A 19,423-nucleotide genomic window follows, 5' to 3' on the forward strand; every position below is an offset into this window, starting at 1 on the left:
AGAGCCCTTTTAAGGAGTAAAAGAGTCCTATTAGAAAACATAAGAAAAATTATTCTATAGGTGGTTATTGGGTTGGGATTTGCTTGCTGTGTTTTGCTTGCTGTGTTTTTGCTTTAAATGTGCTAAGGTTGTGTTATAAAAACCATTGTTAATATAGTTAAAGATCTAGAGAAATAAGAACTTAGCCCTAGTGTGGTAACAATGAGATGGTTGTTAATTGTCAACCAGGAGTACTAGACAGAAGCTGCCTCACTGAAGCCGCAGAGTCTGTATAGGGTAAACTTCTTAGATAAACGCAACTGACAACTTTTGCAGAAAGATTAATTTTTGTATTAACAAGAATATAATTCTACTCTGTACTATTTCCCTATGACAGTGTTACCTTTCAGTTAAGGTCACCATAAAAACAGAAAATAGGTTTACATTCACCTGACCTGCAAAAATGTTAATAGGCCCCAAGGCCAGAAGATAATGTACAAGACCCTCATAAACAAAGAAGTATGCAGAAAACACCCTGGTTTCATGAAGAACAAGCTGACGTAATGTTAAACTATCTTCCCCTTAGAAATGTACTAAGTTAGGGTATAAAAGCTATGGTAAAAAATAAAGCATTGCCAGACTCTTCCAGACTCTCTGCACCCCCGTCTGGTCATTTCTCTCTCTCTCCCTCTCTCTCTCTCTCTCCCTCCCTCTCAGGCTTGGCCCTATCAAGGCTAGTCTCACATGCCTTCTCTCTCTCTCGCCGACGCCGTTCAACCTGAGGGTACCCCCTGGATCCTGCTGGGGCTGGACACCAGCACACTAAACTGGGGACCACCCTTGTGATGGAAAGCTTTTCAGCCCCTAGGGCCCTACAGCTTCTGGTTACTACTGAAGAATCCATTACACCTTCTCCAATAGAGAGAGAACAAAGACTATGGGAGGACAAAATTAACCCCCAGGTGTGGGACCAGGGGATTCCTGGATGAGTCCACCAAGCTGAACTGGTCATCATTATCCTCCAAGATCCCACTCGGTTTCCTAATCAGAAACAATATCCTCTCAAAAGAGAGGCTCGGGAGGGACTACAGCCTTTAACAAATAAATTCCTTGCTTGTGGGCTGTTGGTCCCCACCAGTTCGCTATGTAACACACCAATCCTCTCAGTAAAGAAAAAGGACGGAACCTGGCGAATGGTTCAAGATCTCCGGATCATAAATGAAGCTGTAGTCCCCCTCCATCCCACAGTACCCAATCCCTATGTAATCTTGGGAGAAATCCCACCCAGTGCCAAGTGGTTTACACTCTTGGATCTCAAAGATGCATTTTTTTGCATACCACTGGCTAAAGAATCCCAATATCTTTTTGTGTTTGAGTGGGAAGCCCCAGGAGAAAAACACCAACAGATGACTTGGACAGTATTACCTCAGGGGTTCAGAGATAGCCCCCACTTGTTTGGACAGGCCCTTAGCCAGGATCTCCTAGATCTGGACCTGGGGCCTAATGGGAAAATATTACAATACATAGATGACCTACTAATCTGCTCTCCAGATGAGGAAAATGCCCAACAACACGCAATTCAGGTTCTAAACTTTTTGGCAGAAAGGGGATATAAAGTCTCCCGTGCTAAGGCACAGATGGTCAAGACAAAGGTCACTTACCTGGAAGTTCAGATTACACGTGGGTCCAGGAGGCTGTCCTCTGATCGGGTACAAGGAATCCTCCAGTTGCCCTCCCCCATGACTCGAAAACAATTGCGAGCTTTCCTGGGATTAATTGGGTACTGTAGAATCTGGATACCCAACTATGGTCTAATTGCCCAGCCCTTATATAAAAGCTTAAAGGGACAAGATGATTCAATCCCACTGATGTGGGGAACTCCTCAAAAGAAGGCAGAGGCTACACTAAAACAGGCCTTAACTCAGGCACCTGCCTTGAGGTTGCCAGACCCAAAAACAGCATTCCAACTTTATGTCCATGAAAGAGAGGGAATAGCCTTAGGAGTGTTAACTCAAAGGTTGGGATCTGAGCCTCAGCCTGTAGCTTGCTTATCCAAGAGACTTGATCCAACCACCCAAGGCTGGCCCCCCTGCCTTCAGAATCTTGCGGCTATTGCAATCATGATAGAAGATGCTTCAAAACTCTCCTTTGGGGGCAAACTAACTATTTTTACCAGCCACCAAGTAAAACAACAAATGGGAGAGGCCATTTATGGATGTCTGATCAAAGAATCCTCAGATATCAAGTAATACTGATGGAAAATCCAGGCCTCACTATATCCCCTTGTGAGGTTCTTAACCCAGCCACCCTCCTGCCTACCCCCGAGGGCTCTCTCCCCTTTCACTCTTGTCTAGAAACCTTGGACCACTGGACAAAACCCCAAGAGGGATTGTCAGAAGATCCTCTGACCAATCCTGAGGAAATCTGGTACACTGACAGAAGCAGCTTTGTCTTAGATGGAAAAAGAAGAGCCGGATATGCAGTAGTCTCCAATTTTGAGACTATAGAGGCTAAGCCTCTGCCACCAGGTACTTCAGCCCAATTAGCTGAGCTCATAGCCCTGACTCCAGCTTTAGAGCTGGAAAAGGAAAAAGAATAGCCATTTATACTGACTCCAAGTATGCCTTTCTGGTGCTACATGCACATGCAGCTATTTGGAAAGAAAGGGGCCATTTGACCACCTGAGGGTCCCCAAGCAAATATGGTGATCAAATCCTTAGACTCTTGGAGGCAGTCCATCTGCCCACTGAGGTTTCAGTCTCCCGCTGTAAAGGACACCAAAAAGGGAGCACTGAAGTGGCACGAGGGAACCAAGCAGCCGATCAGGCAGCTAAGAGAGCAGCATTACAGAACCATGATGTAATAGGGGTTGCCACCTTAGTTCCACAGACTAACTTGCCAGAAACTCCTTCATATACTGAAGGTGAGACTCTTAAAGCTAAGACTGAGGGCTTTCAAGAAGATCATATGGGGTGGTTCCAAAAGGAGGGGCTCTTTTTTCTGCCTGGGAACCCCCAATGGAAGTTGGTTAACTCCTTACATGCCACCAATCATTTAGGGAAAAAGGCCCTCCAAAGATTACTAGAAAGGCCTTTCAGAGGAACAGGCTTCCAAACAACTATAAGACAAGTGGTCTCCTCTTGTCCCACTTGCCAATTAAACAACCCCCAAGGAGCTTGAAGACCCCAGCTGGCCCAGTCCATCCAACAACGTGGGACCTATCCAGGAGAGGACTGGCAGATGGACTTCACCCAGATGCCAGATTCTCAAGGGTATGAATACCTATTAGTCATGATAGATACATTCACAGGATGGATTGAAGGCTTTCCCACCCGAACTGAGAAGGCTGAGGGGGTGGTAAAAAAACTGCTTCATGAAATCATTCCAAGGTTTGGTCTGCCCAGGTCATTACAAAGTGACAATGGGACATCATTTACTTCTAAGATCACCCAAGGAGTCTCTAAAGCATTGGGCATTACTTATTATCTCCATTGTGCCTGGAGGCCTCAGTCTTCAGGAAAAGTAGAAAGAGCCAAGCAATTCTTAAAATCAGTGATAAAAAAGATAACCCAAGAGACCTCCCTGGGATGGAAGGAAGCTTTACCAATAGCTCTCCTCCGTACCCGTATTGCCCCTAAGAAACAGGTTGGTTTTAGTCCTTATGAGATGCTGTGTGGGAGACCTTTTGTTTATGTCAATGACCTCTTCCTAGATCCAGAGGTTCAGACCCTCCAGTCTTATACCATGGCCATTGGGCAATTCCAACAGGATATACGCTTGTGGGGTATGAACCAGGACCCAAAAGACTCTAAGAAGTCACCACTGTATGCTCCAGGGACTCAAGTCCTAATTAAAGTCTGGAAAGATGGGTCCCCAAAGGCTCAACTCCAGCCCACATGGAAGGGCCCCTACCCTGTAATACTTTCTACCCCCACAGCGGTCAAGCTACCAGGGCATGACTCCTGGATTCACTACTCATGAATCCAGCCGTGGAAGAAAACAGAAGAGGACACTCAATACACCTGTGAGCCCCTGGGAGCTCTCTGATACCTATTCAGAACTACAAATGAGTGCCATTCTAATAAACAACCCCAAAATCTGGCCTCTGGGGATAAGATTTCTCAGAATAGCTCTAAAGAGCCAACACAGCTTGGCAAAAATAATACTCCAAAACAGACAGGAGATAGATCTTCTGATCTCCGAACAAGGAGAGACTTGAGCCATCCTGGTGATGTAAATTTGAAATTGGCTAATGCCCCTACTAGTCCTTGTTACACCATACTGATGCTGCTAATGATTGTTCCATGTACTGTCGATTGTCTAACCTGTTTTGTCTCTGCCCAGGTCAACAAGCTACAACATGCAGTGCCAGTTCAACAAAGATACAAAACTACAGCCGACCATGGAAAATATCACTCACCGCTATGAAGACTCTGAGGCCTGAGACTAGCAAGAGGGGGAGGCCCAATACCCCTCACAGTCCCAGTTCAGCAGGAAGTAGCCAGAAAGACCTCGAGGCCCCTATTCCCAAAGAATTAGGCCTCCCATCTCTTGAGGGGGGAATGTTAGGTAGTTAGAATAGGGAAAATGAGTCCAAAATGGCAGTGGCTAAAAGACCGGAAGGGAAAAGCCCGCGAAAAGAGAACAGAGGAAGGTCAAAGGAAGGTCCGAGGACCGGAGTGAGGACTTCAGGTAGGACAGCGCTCCTGCCTAAGCCCAATTTGCATAGAACAGGCCCAGGGGGGAGGAAAAAACATATAAAAAGAGGAGCCAAAGGGTTCTCTCCCTCTCTCTCTCCCACGCGTGCGTACGCTCGCTCTCTCTCTCTCTCTCTCTCCTCCCCCGCCCCCCGCGCGATGGGGTGCTCTTCTTTTCACGTCTTTGGATCGATGTGTCCTCACGCCTTGAAGATGGATTTTCCTGCTATTATCTAAATAAAATAAAGCTGTAACACTGATTTATTTAAGAGCTATAACATGGTCCAGTCAAGACTTGAGAGCTATAGCATGGTCTGTCCAAGACCCGAGAGCTGTGACCCGCCGAGGGGGGCTTTAATATCCGTCACTCCAAATTTCTGACGAAACAAAGAACCAAGGAGCATACACTTGCCTGACAAAGGAAATGAGAATAATTTTGTTCTAGAGCTGACTGTATATGGAGGGGGAAAAATAAGACAAGTTAATATAGATCCAGAAAGTGATAAAAGGTTTGTACAAAAGGAGCATTGGGAAAAGACTTTTGTATGTGGTCAGGACTTTCTAAGATTAATTAGGACTAGATTGAATTTAATTAGGTAAATAAATTTTGTGATTAATAGTAAGCTGGTACCAGACTTAAATTTGGCTTTCTCTCTGTTGAGAGAACAAAGTTTTCTTGGGATGCTGCTTTTGATAGCAGGCTGCATGAATTTCTTTGCCTTTAAGTAATTTATGCTTGCTTTAAAATTTTTTGTTATTTTGGTTATCAGCTAAATAAAAAAAGATTGTCTCCTGATATGTACAGGAATCTCGAAATATTTTGAAAACCTCTAAAAAAGGTTCTTTCTAAAACAGAGAAATCCACCTAGACAAATCTGATGGCAGGCCTTTGACATGGCTTTCTTGCCCTTGGGAATTTAGTTTGAGGCTCTTTCTGAGGAATTATACCAGAATCAGCATAGAAGAGCCTATGCAGTCAATAGACCAAACTTATTTTAAAAATGAAAAGCAAAGGAGAAAAGGAAATATACTCCCATTTGAATGCAGAGTTCCAAAGAATAGCAAGGAGACATAAGAAAGCCTTCCTCAGCGATCATTGCAAAGAAATAGAGGAAAACAACAGAGTGGGAAAGACTAGAGATCTCTTCAAGAAAATTAGAGATACCAAGGGAATATTTCATGCAAAGATGGGTTCGATAAAGGACAGAAATGGTATGGACCTAACAGAAGCAGAAGATATTAAGAACAGGTGGCAAGAATACAAAGAAGAACTGTACAAAAAAGATCTTCACAACTCAGATAATCACAATGGTGTGATCACTCACCTAGAGCCAGACATCTTGGAATGTGAAGTCAAATGGGCCTTAGAAAGCATCACTACGAACAAAGCTAGTGGAGGTGATGGAATTCCAGTTGAACTCTTTCAAATCCTGAGAGATGATGCTGTGAAAGTGCTGCACTCAATATGCCAGCAAATTTGGAAAACTCAGCAGTGGTCACAGGACTGGAAAAGGTCAGTTTTCATTCCAATCCCAAAGAAGACCAATGCCAAAGAATGCTCAAACTACCGCACAATTGCACTCATCTCACATGCTAGTAAAGTAATGCTCAAAATTCTCCAAGCCAGACTTCAGCAATACGTAAACCATGAACTTCCAGATGTTCAAACTGGTTTTAGAAAAGCCAGAGGAACCAGAGATCAAATTGCCAACATCTGCTGAATCATCGAAAAAGCAAGAGAGTTCCAGAAAAACATCTATTTCTGCTTTATTGACTATGCCAAAGCCTTTGACTGTGTGGATCACAATAAACTGTGGAAAATTCTTCAAGAGATGGGAATACCAGACCACCTGACCTGCCTCCTGAGAAACCTGTATGCAGGTCAGGAAGCAACAGTTAGAACTGGACATGGAACAACAGACTGGTTCCAAATAGGAAAAAGAGTACGTCAAGGCTGTATACTGTCACCCTACTTATTTACCTTATATGCAGATTACATCATGAGAAATGCTGGGCTGGAAGAAGCACAAGCTGGTATCAAGATTGCCAGGAGAAATATCAATAACCTCAGATGTGCAGATGACACCACCCTTATGGCAGTAAGCAAAGAAGAACTGAAGAGCCTCTTGATGAAAGTGAAAGAGGAGAATGAAAAAGTTGACTTAAAGCTCAACATTCACAAAACTAAGATCATGGCATCCCGTCCCATCACTTCATGGCAAATAGATAGGGAAACAGTGGAAACAGTGACTGACTTTATTTTTCTGGGCTCCAAAATCACCGCAGATGGTGATTGCAGCCATGAAATTAAGAGACGCTTACTCCTTGAAAGGAAAGTTATGACCAAAATATAGACAGCATATTAAAAAGCAGAGACATTACTTTGCCAACAAAGGTCTGTCTAGTCAAGGCTATGGTTTTCCTAGTGGTCATGTATGGATGTAAGAGTTGGACTATAAAGAAAGCTGAGCACCGAAGAATTGATGCTTTTGAACTGTGGTGTTGGAGAAGACTCTTGAGAGTCCCTTGGACTGCAAGGAGACCCAACCAGTCCATCCTAAACGAGATCGGTCCTGGGTGTTCATTGGAAGGACTGATAAAGGAAAGTGAAGTCGCTCAGGCGTGTCCGACTCTTTGCGACCCCATGGATTGCAGCCTCCCAGGCTCCTCCGTCCATGGGATTTTCCAAACAAGAGTACTGGAGTGGGTTGCCATTTCCTTCTCCAGGGAATCTTCCTGACTCAGGGATTGAACCCAGGTCTCCTGCATTGCGGGCGGACGCTTTACCCCCTAAGCCACCAGGGAAGCCCTGAAGGGCTGATGCTGAAGCTGAAACTCCAATACTTTGGCTACCTCATGCGAAGGGTTGACTCATTGGAAAAGACCCTGATGCTGGGAGGGATTGGGGGCAGGAGGAGAAGGGGACGACAGAGGATGAGATGGCTGGATGGAATCACCAACTCGATGGGCATGAGTTTGAGTAAACTCTGGAAGTTGGTGATGGACAGGGAGGCCTGGCATGCTGTGATTCATGGTGTGCGAAGAGTCGGACATGACTGAGTGACTGAACTGAACTGAACTGATTTTAAAAACAAATTAGCCTTGGCTGTGTTTGGTAAAAAAAAAAAAAAAAAAAAAAAGTGGGATAATTTTAGGAAAGAAAATGTGTTTCACTGAATATTATTATTATTTTTTTTTTTTGCCAACTTTTTCACTCTCCTCTTTCACTTTCTTCACTGAATATTAAATTCTAGTTTTATTAATTAAACTCTGTGTTAGTAAGACTCAGTTCTCAATAATTCCTTACTGTTATATTATACTGTTACAAGATTTAATTAAATTATTAAAGGAACATTCTAAGTTTGTTTCTAAAGTCTCACTTTGGGGGTAAGATCAGATACTCCGTGATCTACAACCAGGAGATTAACACTGGGGTATGATCATTTAAATTTAAAGGAACATTCAAAACTATACCAAGGATAACTAATCTAGTAACATTAGAAAATTGGCACAAACGCCTTATGAACAATGCCAGTGTATACAATTTCCCTTAAAGATAAGGACCAGTATGAAACAGTCTAAGCCAGACAAACTGGGGATATACTAGGCTGCACCTAATGAAAGATCTTAAAGTCATGCTTATGTTATGACCTTACTAATACTGTTAGCTATACTATTTCTTTTTTTTTTTTTTTTTGCCTGTTTTACAAAATTATTGTTTCTTACAATACCAAATATGTGACTGAGGCTCTAATAAAATGATAATCTATAGTCCCATATAAAATCAATGATTGTGATAGTATAACTATAGATATGGGAAGAAGCAACAAGAGGGAATATTTTCCTGGACCTTAAGAGACAGGTAAGACAGGTGGTCCAGAGATTTTTGGGTACTGCTAACAAGTCCTAGTCCAATAATAGCATATCGAGTGGCCCCTTGGCAAAATCTTCATCAGACCTGGGAATGAACATTCCTAGCACCATGGGACAAAATGAACATAAAATGCATTACCCAAACCATGGTCAAATTTATGGCCATGACAGAACCCTGCTGATTGAAAACTAACACTTGCCATCTGCTTCTGCAAAGATTAAATCAGGAACGACTGCAGCTGCTAACCTTCAACATCCCCCAAACGGAGTTCAGAGTAGAGATCAGGAATGAGACACTCTGTACTCTGAAAAAACTGACAGAACAAGCCTTCAGATAGTTAGATATTTTTAGGTAAAGATTTTTATGAGCCCAAATTCTTGCATCTTCTCATATCCAGAGAAAGACTAAAATTATTAACAGTGACAACTGCTTTGGTATATGTGTTAATACCACATCAAAGGTTAAAACCTACTTGGATGAAACTAAACAAGTGGCTACAAGTTTCCTCAAAGTGCCAGGTCTAGATTGGGATTCAGGCTTCTGGACTATTGTTAAGATACAGCCATAGATGTCAGTTGTTTTTTGTCTGTCCATCATCCCTTCCTCCCTTGTCTTCTGGTGAAGGAACTCTGCTGACTTGGCAGACATCCCTTCTGGGTTACACGTGATTCCACAGGGGAGGGGACCAATCACACCTCTGGCACTGGGGCAGGCACTTGACCAGCCTAAATCACCTGTGTGAACATTGTATACACATGTTTATGAGTGTGCATGCATGTATGGGTGTGAGTGTGCATGTGAATGTGGGGGGCGGGGGCATGCCTAGTATGTTTGAGTGTATGCACGTGCCTCTGTGTATATGTGTTCGCATGCCTCTGCAGGCACTAAAGAGCCAGGTAACTCCGGTACTGTAGTTCCCAGAGATGGGGTGGGGAGTGAGGCACAGGGATTCATGGCATCTAGGAGCCAGGCCAACCTGGCCTAGAGGAGGGCTCTATGAAGGGAGCAAGTCTTTCTCTGCACTGAGGAACTCTACACCAAAACTGTTACAACACTGTTCTTTGCTAACGGGGCCACCAAGGCACAGTGGTCATGCCAGGTATCCACTGCCCAGCATGTGGATGTGCCCAGCATGTACCCAGCTGCGGATAAGAGAGGAGGCCACATCTCAAGCTTCCAAGAAAGGGCCAGGAACTACAGCAGCAGGAAGGAAGGGACCTCCCAATGGGCTCTTTCTCTGTCTTAATAGGGCAGAAACTAGGGCAGAACTGCTTGGACCACCTGACTTCAAAGATGGAATCCATGGTCAGGCCAGTTTAATATGAAACTTAATCTTGTTACAGCACTCAAAGAATGGAATGCCAGTGTTTCCCCTCGGCCCCCAGAAGTATGAAGATAGAACCAGATCAGCCACCAGGAAAGGAAGAACCAGTTTTATTTTTTACATGCTAATCATTCTGGCAGAGAACTCTGAGAAAAGAGGGAAGAATTCAGACAAAGAAGACGAAGGATTCAGAAGCCCTGCCAACTAGGTCTGAGGACTAATTAGGAAGAGGGGAGGTGGAGAAGGTGGCTGTGGTGGAGAGGGTGGATATGGGATAGTGGGTGGCAGGAGAAACTGCCCAACAAATGTGAGGCCTCCTTGTTTGGGAATCACCAAGGTTGGGGGCGGAGGTGGGAGTCTTGGCAGAGGCTTCCCTGTGAGGGACAGTGTTCAAAACCTGCTCTGGGAGCCACTCAGGAGCCAAAGCACCCCCTGCCCCCAAGGCCTGTCCGTGCTCCTCCTGGGGATTGAAAAGGACTTGCCCTCATGGGCACCCTCACCCTTCCATGGCTGAGCAGCTGGAGCGATATCCACCAGGGCCAGAGGACGTGATTCCATAACCGTCTGATGATCCCGTGTGGATACACCCCAACCTAAGGATGCCTGTGGCCTGGAGGACAGGGGTCATGGGCACTTAGCAGCTGTTGGTGAAGCCACATCACCTATACTCTGAGGGCCCAAGAACTTGGCCCCTGAGTCCATTCAACAGTTAGTGAAACCCTGTTTCAGAGTTTTCAGGGGAGAAAGTGCTCAGGTATCCTAGGAATGGGTGTCAGACATTTAACGTACTTTTTTTTTCATTTTTATTTCATTTATTCATTTATTTTATTATTCATATTATTACTTATTATTTCATTTCATTTTATTTTATTTTTTCATTTATTTTATTTGTTTCATCCATTTCACTTTATTTTTCATTTATTTCATTTTATTATTTCATTTCATTTATTATTTTTATTTATTTTATTTCATTATTATTTTATTCATTTATTTTATTATTTTCATTATTTATATTTATTAATATATTATTCATATATTTATTATATTATTTTATTTATTTTATTATTTTTATTTTATCATTTATTTTCATTTATTTTTATATTTATTTTTATTTCATTTTATTTTATTTATTCATTCATTTATTTTTATTCATTTATTTTTTTCATGTATTTCATTTATTCATTTATTTATTTCATTCATTTATTAAAGTAATTTTCAATTACTTTACAATATTGTAGTGGGTTTTGCCATACATTGACATGAATCAGCCATGGATTTACATGTGTTCCCCATCCCGATCCCCCCTCCCACCTCCCTCCCCATCCCATCCCTCTGTGTCTTCCCAGTGCACCAGCCCTGAGCACTTGTCTCATGCATCCAACCTGGGCTGGTGATCTGTTTCACCCTTGATAGTATACTTGTTTCAATGCTATTCTCTCAGAACATCCCACCCTCGCCTTTCCCACAGAGTCCAAAAGTCTGTTCTGTACATCTGTGTCTCTTTTTCTGTTTTGCATATAGGGTTATCGTTACCATCTTTTTAAATTCCATATATATGCATTAGTATACTGTATTGGTCTTTATCTTTCTGGCTTACTTCATTCTGTATGATGGGCTCCAGTTTCATCCATCTCATTAGAACTGATTCAAATGAGTTCTTTTTAATGGCTGAGTAATATTTCATTGTGTATATGTACCATAGCTTCCTTATCCATTTGTCTGCTGATGGGCATCTAGGTTGCTTCCATGTCCTGGCAATTATAAACAGCGCTGCGATGAACATTGGGGTGCATGTCTCTCTTTCAGATCTGGTTTCCTCGGTGTGTATGCCCAGGAGTGGGATTGCTGGGTCATTTTAAAAGGAATATGACCTTACTTTGTGCACAAAGCTGGGAAAGCAGATGTAACTGTCCATTGGTTTTGAAAGAACCACCTCTCAAGAAACTGTCTGGGTTTGGGAAAGAGGGGATTCCAGGTGCTGGCCTGGCCATACCTCTGAGCCCACCCTGAGCATGAGCACACGCGTGCACACACACACCTTCAGGATTTGTCACTTTCTGAGCTTAGCGGTCCTGCCTCTTTCTGCCTCTTTGCATTTCACAGACCCAGCTGAGCAGCAAGGGGAAGCGCTCACATTTCTGGGAGCTTAGGTTCCCCTCCACTGGCCTAGTTCCCTGACCCTATACTCTTCCAGGACCCCCTCCTTCAGCCCAGGGACCACACCAGGCAGCAGCACTTGCAGCCAGGGCCTGCCAATCAGCTCACCTGGACACCAGGTCCCCTGCCACAGCCCTGCCTTACCTGTGTTATTCTTCTACCAGGTGGACAACCCACCAGCCCACCACCCCGGTTCCCTCTGGACAGAGGACTTAGCAACCACTGCTTTTACCTCCACTCAGGGCCCCAGGCTTGGGAAAAACAAGCCTGGCTGATCTAGGAATACTCAGAGAGAAGAAAGCTGGAGCAGACAAACAAGAAACTTCTGGAAGAGCGATGTAAGAAAGGCTCAGGAATGAGCTTAGAATCAGATGGCATGATCAGCAGCCTGCAGGCCAAGATCCAATCAGGGATGTCAAGTTTGGCTCATGCAAATTTTTTTAAGATTTATTTATTTTTAATTGAAGGATAATTTGTTTTACAATATTGTGTTGGTTTCTGCCATACATCAGTATGAATCAGCCATAGGTGTACATATGTCCCCTCCCTCTTGAACCTCCCTCCCACCTCCCACCCCATCCCACCCCATAGATTGTCATAGTGGCTCCTGAAAAATTTTTATACACTAGTTGCAACATTATAAGGTTTAATATAATAAAAATCTGGATTTGCAGAATTCCCTGGTGGCACAGTAGGCAAGAATTCGCCTGCCAATGCAGGGGATGTGGGTTCGATCCCTGGTCTGGGAAGATTCCTCATGCTGCAGAGCAACTAAGCCCATGTGCCACAACTACTGAGCCCACGTTCCAGAGCCCAAGAGCCACACAACTGAGACTGTGCCAGAACTACTGAACCCGTGTGCCGCAACAGCTGAAGCCCATGCACCCATAGCCCGTGCTCTGCAACAAGAGAAGCCACCGCAATGAGAAGCCTGTGCACCACAACGAAGAGTAGCCCCCACTGGCCACAGCTAGAGAAAGCCTGAGCAAAGCAACGAAGACCCAGGGCAGCCAAAAATAAACTAATTTTCTAAAAACTACTTAAAAGGTTTGGATTTGTGCTGGCTTTTTGGGAAAATGTGAAAAGCTGGCAACTGGGCCTGGGTTCTATTATGGCACCTCTCAAATGGAACATGGCCAGGGCAGCCCCCTCTAGGGTCCCTTGAGTTTGCCCATTACTTTTTGCTGTGCACAATGGTTCCTGCCCAGCCTGCCCCCTGATGCTTAACTCATGAGAAGGTCAAGAAACCAACATCTCTGAGGGCAGGGCCAGCCTGGGAAGGAGTCTGGAGATTAACCATGAACTGACAGGGAGATGTGCAGCCCTCCAGGAGGTGCCCTGTGTGAGCCGACAGGGCCAAGTCTTCAGGAGGGATTTGAGTTCACAGTGGACGAAATAGCAATGGCATCTAGGAAGGCTATTAGGGAAGTTCTTTCCTCATCTAGAAAGGCCAACAGGGGGTTATCTCAGACAGAACCCTTCCGAAGTGCTGGGAATCGCCATTCCGGCAGGGAGCCAGCCAGCAGGGCTGACTCTCAGGAGAGGTCCACAGCCAGTCCTGAATGATCTGAGAAGGCTTCCAGTGCCCCTCAAGATGAGGAAGACTTTGCAAGATTTCTATTTTCCTCTTAAATATCTTGAAACAACACAGAAATCTTTAACAAACAAACAAATAAAAAAACATGTCCTATGAACTTGCTTGCCAGGCAGCAAGGAAGGAGGGCAGGCTGGGGAAATGAAGTACTGTTGCCTCTTGGTCTTTTGAGGGAAGGGAACTGGAAAAGAGGCAAGTGGTTGCAGGTTTACATTTGGGAGGACCCAGGGCCAAGAAAGGATCTGATCAACCTACCTCGGACTTGGTTATCTGTATTGCTTCACCCCAAGCTAAAGAAATTTCTGGTTCAGTGGTGAGCTGGAGCCAGTGCTTACCAGCTTCTGAGAACCGATTGACCACACCTTTTCCCAACTTCATAGTCAGGGTCAGTAGCCTCATATTGGTAGCTTGAGATCAGCCACCATAGGAATATTCCTTACACATGACATGTCCCCAGAAGCATAGCCTGGGCCTGACCTGACACGGGGTGCACAGGAGAACCAACTGTGGTGTGCCTGTCAGTGGTAAGGGATTAACAACTCCCAGCAGGGAGGGCGTGAAAATCTTAGTTGCTCAGTCATGTCTGACTCTTAGCAACCCCATGGAGTATAGCCCACCAGGCTCCTCTGTCCGTGGAATTCTCCAGGCAAGAATTCTGGAGTAGGTAGCCATTCCCTTCTCCAGGGGATCTTTCCGACCCAGGGATTGAACCTGGGTCTCCTGCATTACAGACAGATTCTTTACCATCTGAGCCACCAAGGGAAGCCCCCTAGCAGGGAATTTAGTTCAGTCACTCAGTCGTGTCTGACTCTTTGAGACCCCATGGACTGCAGCAGACCAGGCTTCCCTGTTCATCACCAACTCCCAAAGCCTGCTCAAACTCATGTCCATCAAGTCGGTAACACCATCCAACCATCTCATCCTCTGTTGTCCCCCTCTCCTCCTGTCTTCAATCTTTCCCAGCATCAGGGTCTTTTCCAGTGAATCAGCTCTTCACATCAGGTGGCCAAAGTATTGGAGCTTCAGCTTCAGCATCAGTCTTTCCAATGAATATTCAGGACTGATTTCCTTTAGGATGGACTGGTTGGATCTCCTTGCAGTCCAAGGGACTCTCAAGAGTTGTCTCCAACACCACAGTTCAAAAGCATCAATTCTTTGGCCCTCAGCTTTCTTCATGGTTCAACGCTCACATCCATAGATGATTACTGGAAAAACCATAGCCTTGACTAGACGGACCTTTGTTGGCAAAGTAATGTCTCTGTTTTTTAATATGATGTCTAGGTTGGTCATAACTTTCCTTCCAAGGAGTAAGCGTCTTTTAATTTCATGGCTGCAATCACCATCTGTGGTGGTTTGGAGCCCAAGAAAATAAAGTCTGTCACTGTTTCCATTGTTTCCCCATCTATTTGCCATGAAGTGATGGGATGGGATGCCATGATCTTAGTTTCTTGAATGCTGAGTTTTAAGTCAGCTTTTTCACCCTCCTCTTTCACTTTCATCAAGAGGCTCTTCAGTTCCTCTTTGCTTACTGCCATAAGGGTGGTGTCATCTGCATATCTGAGGTTATTGATATTGCGAGATGAATGCAATTGTGTGGTAGTTTGAACATTCTTTGGCATTGCCTTTCTTTGGGATTGGAATGAAAACTGATCTTTTCCAGGCCTGTGGCCACTGCTGAGTTTTCCAAATGGCAGGGGAACTCTAATTGGTAGTAATTGCCAGTTTCATTTATACAACAGAAGCTAGCAAATGCTAATAAGAGTTCTCCTCCCTGCTATGCTGTTCTTCGTCACTCAGTCATGTCCGACTCTTTGCAACCCCATTGACTATAGCCTGCTAGGCTCCTCTGTCCATGGGATTCTCCAGGCAAGAATACTGGAGTGGGTAGTCATTCCCTTCTCCAGGGGATCTTCACAACCCAGGGACTGAACCCAGGTCTCCCGCATTGCAGGCAGATTCATTACTGGCTGAGCCACCAGGAAAGTCCAAGAATACTAGAGTGGGTAGCCATTCCCTTCTCCAGAGGAACTTTGAAACCCAGGGATCAAACCGCGATCTCCTGTATTGCAGGCAGATTCTTTACCAGCTAAGCCACCCAGCAAGCCCCTCTCCTCCCTGCTAAGAGGTGTTAATCCCTTACCACTTACTAGCACACCACAGCTGGTTCTTCTGTGCACACCCTGCCAGGTCAGGCCTCCTCTATGCTTCTGGGAACATGTCATATCTCAGTCAGAAAAACTTCCAAATTCAACACTCCCCTACAAGATCCCAAACAGGAAATGCAGGAGGCAGACAGCAAACTAAATAAGAATCCGACAGGAGTTTTGAATTATGCTGAACCTTCACTGACTTCCCTCTGTTTTCTAATTGCTTATCCTGAGAATCCAGGTCTGGAGAAAAGTTTTTTCTCTGTGCTGAGTGTTCTTTGTTCTCTCTGAGCTGAGTTCTCAGAGAAGGAGAAGGGCTGTGGCCAGACCCCACATTCAAGGCACTAGCCAAGCACCTTTCCACCTCGCTAGATAGCTGAATTCCCAGCCCACGTGTAGGAAGTGCTCTGTGTCGCAGAAAGAATCCACAAGATGTATGAAATAGAGGGAAAGGAGTTCAAAGGGAGGAAAAGAGCGCTTTCTCCACAATCTTAATTTTTCTCTTCCTAGATGGCCTTGGACAACAACATCCTATACGAGCCATCAGAATTCAACACTTCATGTACAATTTTGCCATCACCATAGATGTTCTCCTCAGATATCTTTCTAGTTACGCTCCATCTGTCATACCCTTGACCTCATTATATCTTCTCTTAAATATCACAGCCATTGCCAGATCTTCATTTTTTAAAAAAATTTTCTCTCTCCTCCCTCTCAGCTGGGAAGTGAAGGTAAGCATCTCAACCACTGTCCTTCAATTTCCCTGTATTCCCCTGGACCATGCTGTCTAGTTGAACCTTGGAAATGATCAATTCACAGAAAATAAAAGTTATACAAGAAAGAAAGTGTAACTATAGCATATGGCAAGGCTGAGAACAAAATTTACATAATCATAGGGATGTCAGGTTTTGAAAGTTAATTTAATCAAAACCTGCAAAACAACTAAAGCAGGAGGGTGCTTATAGGAAAAATTTCCTGTGTTTTCCCCTTGCTCTCTCTCTCTCTCTCTCTCTCTCTCACACACACACACTCCCCTTCCTGTCACACACACTCTAATGTCTGATGTGTGGGGTTTTCCTCCTCACCAAGCAATTCTCTATGACACCAGATGGATGCTCCATAATTCAATTCTGACACTAACCAAAGTTAAAGTTAGCACAGACCCCATGGGCTAAAGGCTCAGTCCCACGAGACTGTGCCCTACCTCAAATGCCAGTCGCCACGTTACTCACAACTTCTGTCTGACTTGGCTACAAATCAGATCTTCCCATGACCGCTCCTCTCCTTAGATTTGATCATTGGCTAGAACAGTTTATCAAATTCAGAAACAGTTTTACATTTATTGGCTTATGATTTATTAAAGGGTATTGTGAAAGATGTAGATGAACAGTCAGATGAAGAGATATGTAGAGCAAGACTTGAAAGGATCCTGCAAAGAGTTGGACACGGCTGAGCAACTGAACTGAACTGAGCATAGGAGTGTGCCAACCTGGAAGCTCTCCAAACCCTACACTTCTGGGGTTTTTATGGAGGCCTCTCAACCGGTAAAGAATCCACCTGCAATGCGGGAGACCTGGCTTCTATCCCTGGGTTGGGAAGATCCTGTGGAGAAGGGAACAGCTACCCACTCCAGTATTCTGGCCTGGAGAATTCCATGAGCTGTATAGTCAATGGGGCCGCAAAGAGTCAGACGTGACTGAGCAACTTTCACTATCATCATGTAAGGATGATGAATCATTAACTAGCCTCCAACCTCTTCCCCCTCCTGAAAGATGGGAGATGAGACTGAAAATTCCAAGCTTCTAACTAAGGCTTGGTCTTTCTGGTAACCAGCCCCCATCCTAAGGCTCTCTGGAGCCCACTCAGAGTCATTTCATTAAAACAAAAGATGCCTATTTGCACATCATTGTCTATACCTAGCTACAATGGAGGCGAGGAAAAGAAACCTTTCCATTGGGCCCATGATTATCCAAAATAAAACCAGGATGTTGATAGAAAAGTAGAAAGGGAAAAGGGATTGGAGAGGTAAGCAATCAGCATTCTCTGGCACATTGTTCATTTCCCAAGGTTATGTGTGGCTTTCTGAGTCTGTGTTCTTAACCCTTAAATAAATATGACCCAAAGGTAAAAAATAAATAAATAAATAAAATAAAACATGCTCCTATCACCCAGGAAATTTCAAGGGATTTAGGAGCTCTGTGTCAGGAACCAGACAGTGAACCTAAGGCAATGAAACAAGGATTTCCTTTCCCAGATTCAGCTACTGATTCTTCTTGGGATGACAGTCCCTGCCTTCTTCTCCCAGGGCAACCTTCCTGGGATCAGCTCCCAGCCTCCAACACTGCCACCCCATGAATCCTTCTCTTCCCTGCTCCCTTTTCCTCTGCCTCCTCTTCAGTCTGTCTAAGTTTTTTTAAAAACTATTTATTTGGTTCCTCCAGGTCTTAGTTGCAGCACGTGGGATCTAGTTCCCTGACCAGGGATTGAACCCAGTCCCCCTGCATCGGAAGCACAGAGTCCTAGCCATGGGACACCAGGGAAGTCCCCCATCTACCCTTTCTAAGATTCCTCTTTTCTCTCCTGTCTCCTCCTCAAGTCTCATCTTCCAAATCAAGTATTGCACATAGAGGCTGGCAGATTTGACAGACCTTTGTTGGCAAAGTAATGTTTCTACTTTTCAATATGCCGTCTAGGTTGGTCATTTTTCCAGTAGTCATGAGAGCTGGACTATAAAGAAAGCTGAGCCTCGAAGAATTGATACTTTTGAACTGTGGTTTTGGAGAAGACTCTTGAGAGTCCCATGGACTGCAGGGAGATCAAACCAGTCAATCCTGAAGGAAATCAACCTGAATATTCATTGGAAGGACTGATGTTGAAGCTGAAACGCCAGTATTTTGACCACCTGATGCAAAGAACTAACTCATAAAAAGACCCAGATGCTGGGAAAGATTGAAGGCAGGAGAAAGGGACGACAGAGGATAAAATGGTTGGACGGAGTCATCCACTCGATGAACATCAGTTTGAGTAAACTCTTGGAATTGGTGATGGACAGGGAAGCCTGGCATTCTGCAGTCCATGGGGGTCTCAAAGAGTCGGACACGACTGAGTGACTGAACTGAACATAGAGGCTGGCAGACGGAATGAAGAAATGTTCAGGATCGCGGAGGCCTGGGGCAAGCCAGAGGGCACTCCAGCCCGTGGCTGCTACACAGGGATGAAGATGTCCTGTTGCCAGATCTTTTCACTTATCTGGAGGTCTGTGGCCTTCTGCTGTCTATGAAACTCCTTGTTTTTAAATGTCGGCAACTAGTTCAAATATTTATGGTTAGACCCAGAGACTGAATCAATCAAAAAAACTGAGTTCCCCCCGTCCCTGAAGAAGTTTCATTCAAACCTTGACAAGAGATGAGGAAAATACTTATATTCTAGTCTTCTAGGGCAGCTAACTACAGAAGGTGGGATAAAATCTTTAAATTTCCATGTTTATTCTGGTGAATTAAAATCTGGGACTTTTAGTTGGAAATTGGCCATTTTAATTCAGCAGAAGAAATACCGCCTCCAAAAAGATTTCACACCCTTACAGACTGAGCACCTCTTCCCCGCTCCCCCACTCAAAGCTGGCTCTTCCCTAGACTTGTCATTGACAAAACC

The sequence above is a fragment of the Dama dama genome, chromosome 20 (assembly GCF_033118175.1).
Source record: "Dama dama isolate Ldn47 chromosome 20, ASM3311817v1, whole genome shotgun sequence".
NCBI lineage: Eukaryota > Metazoa > Chordata > Mammalia > Artiodactyla > Cervidae > Dama > Dama dama.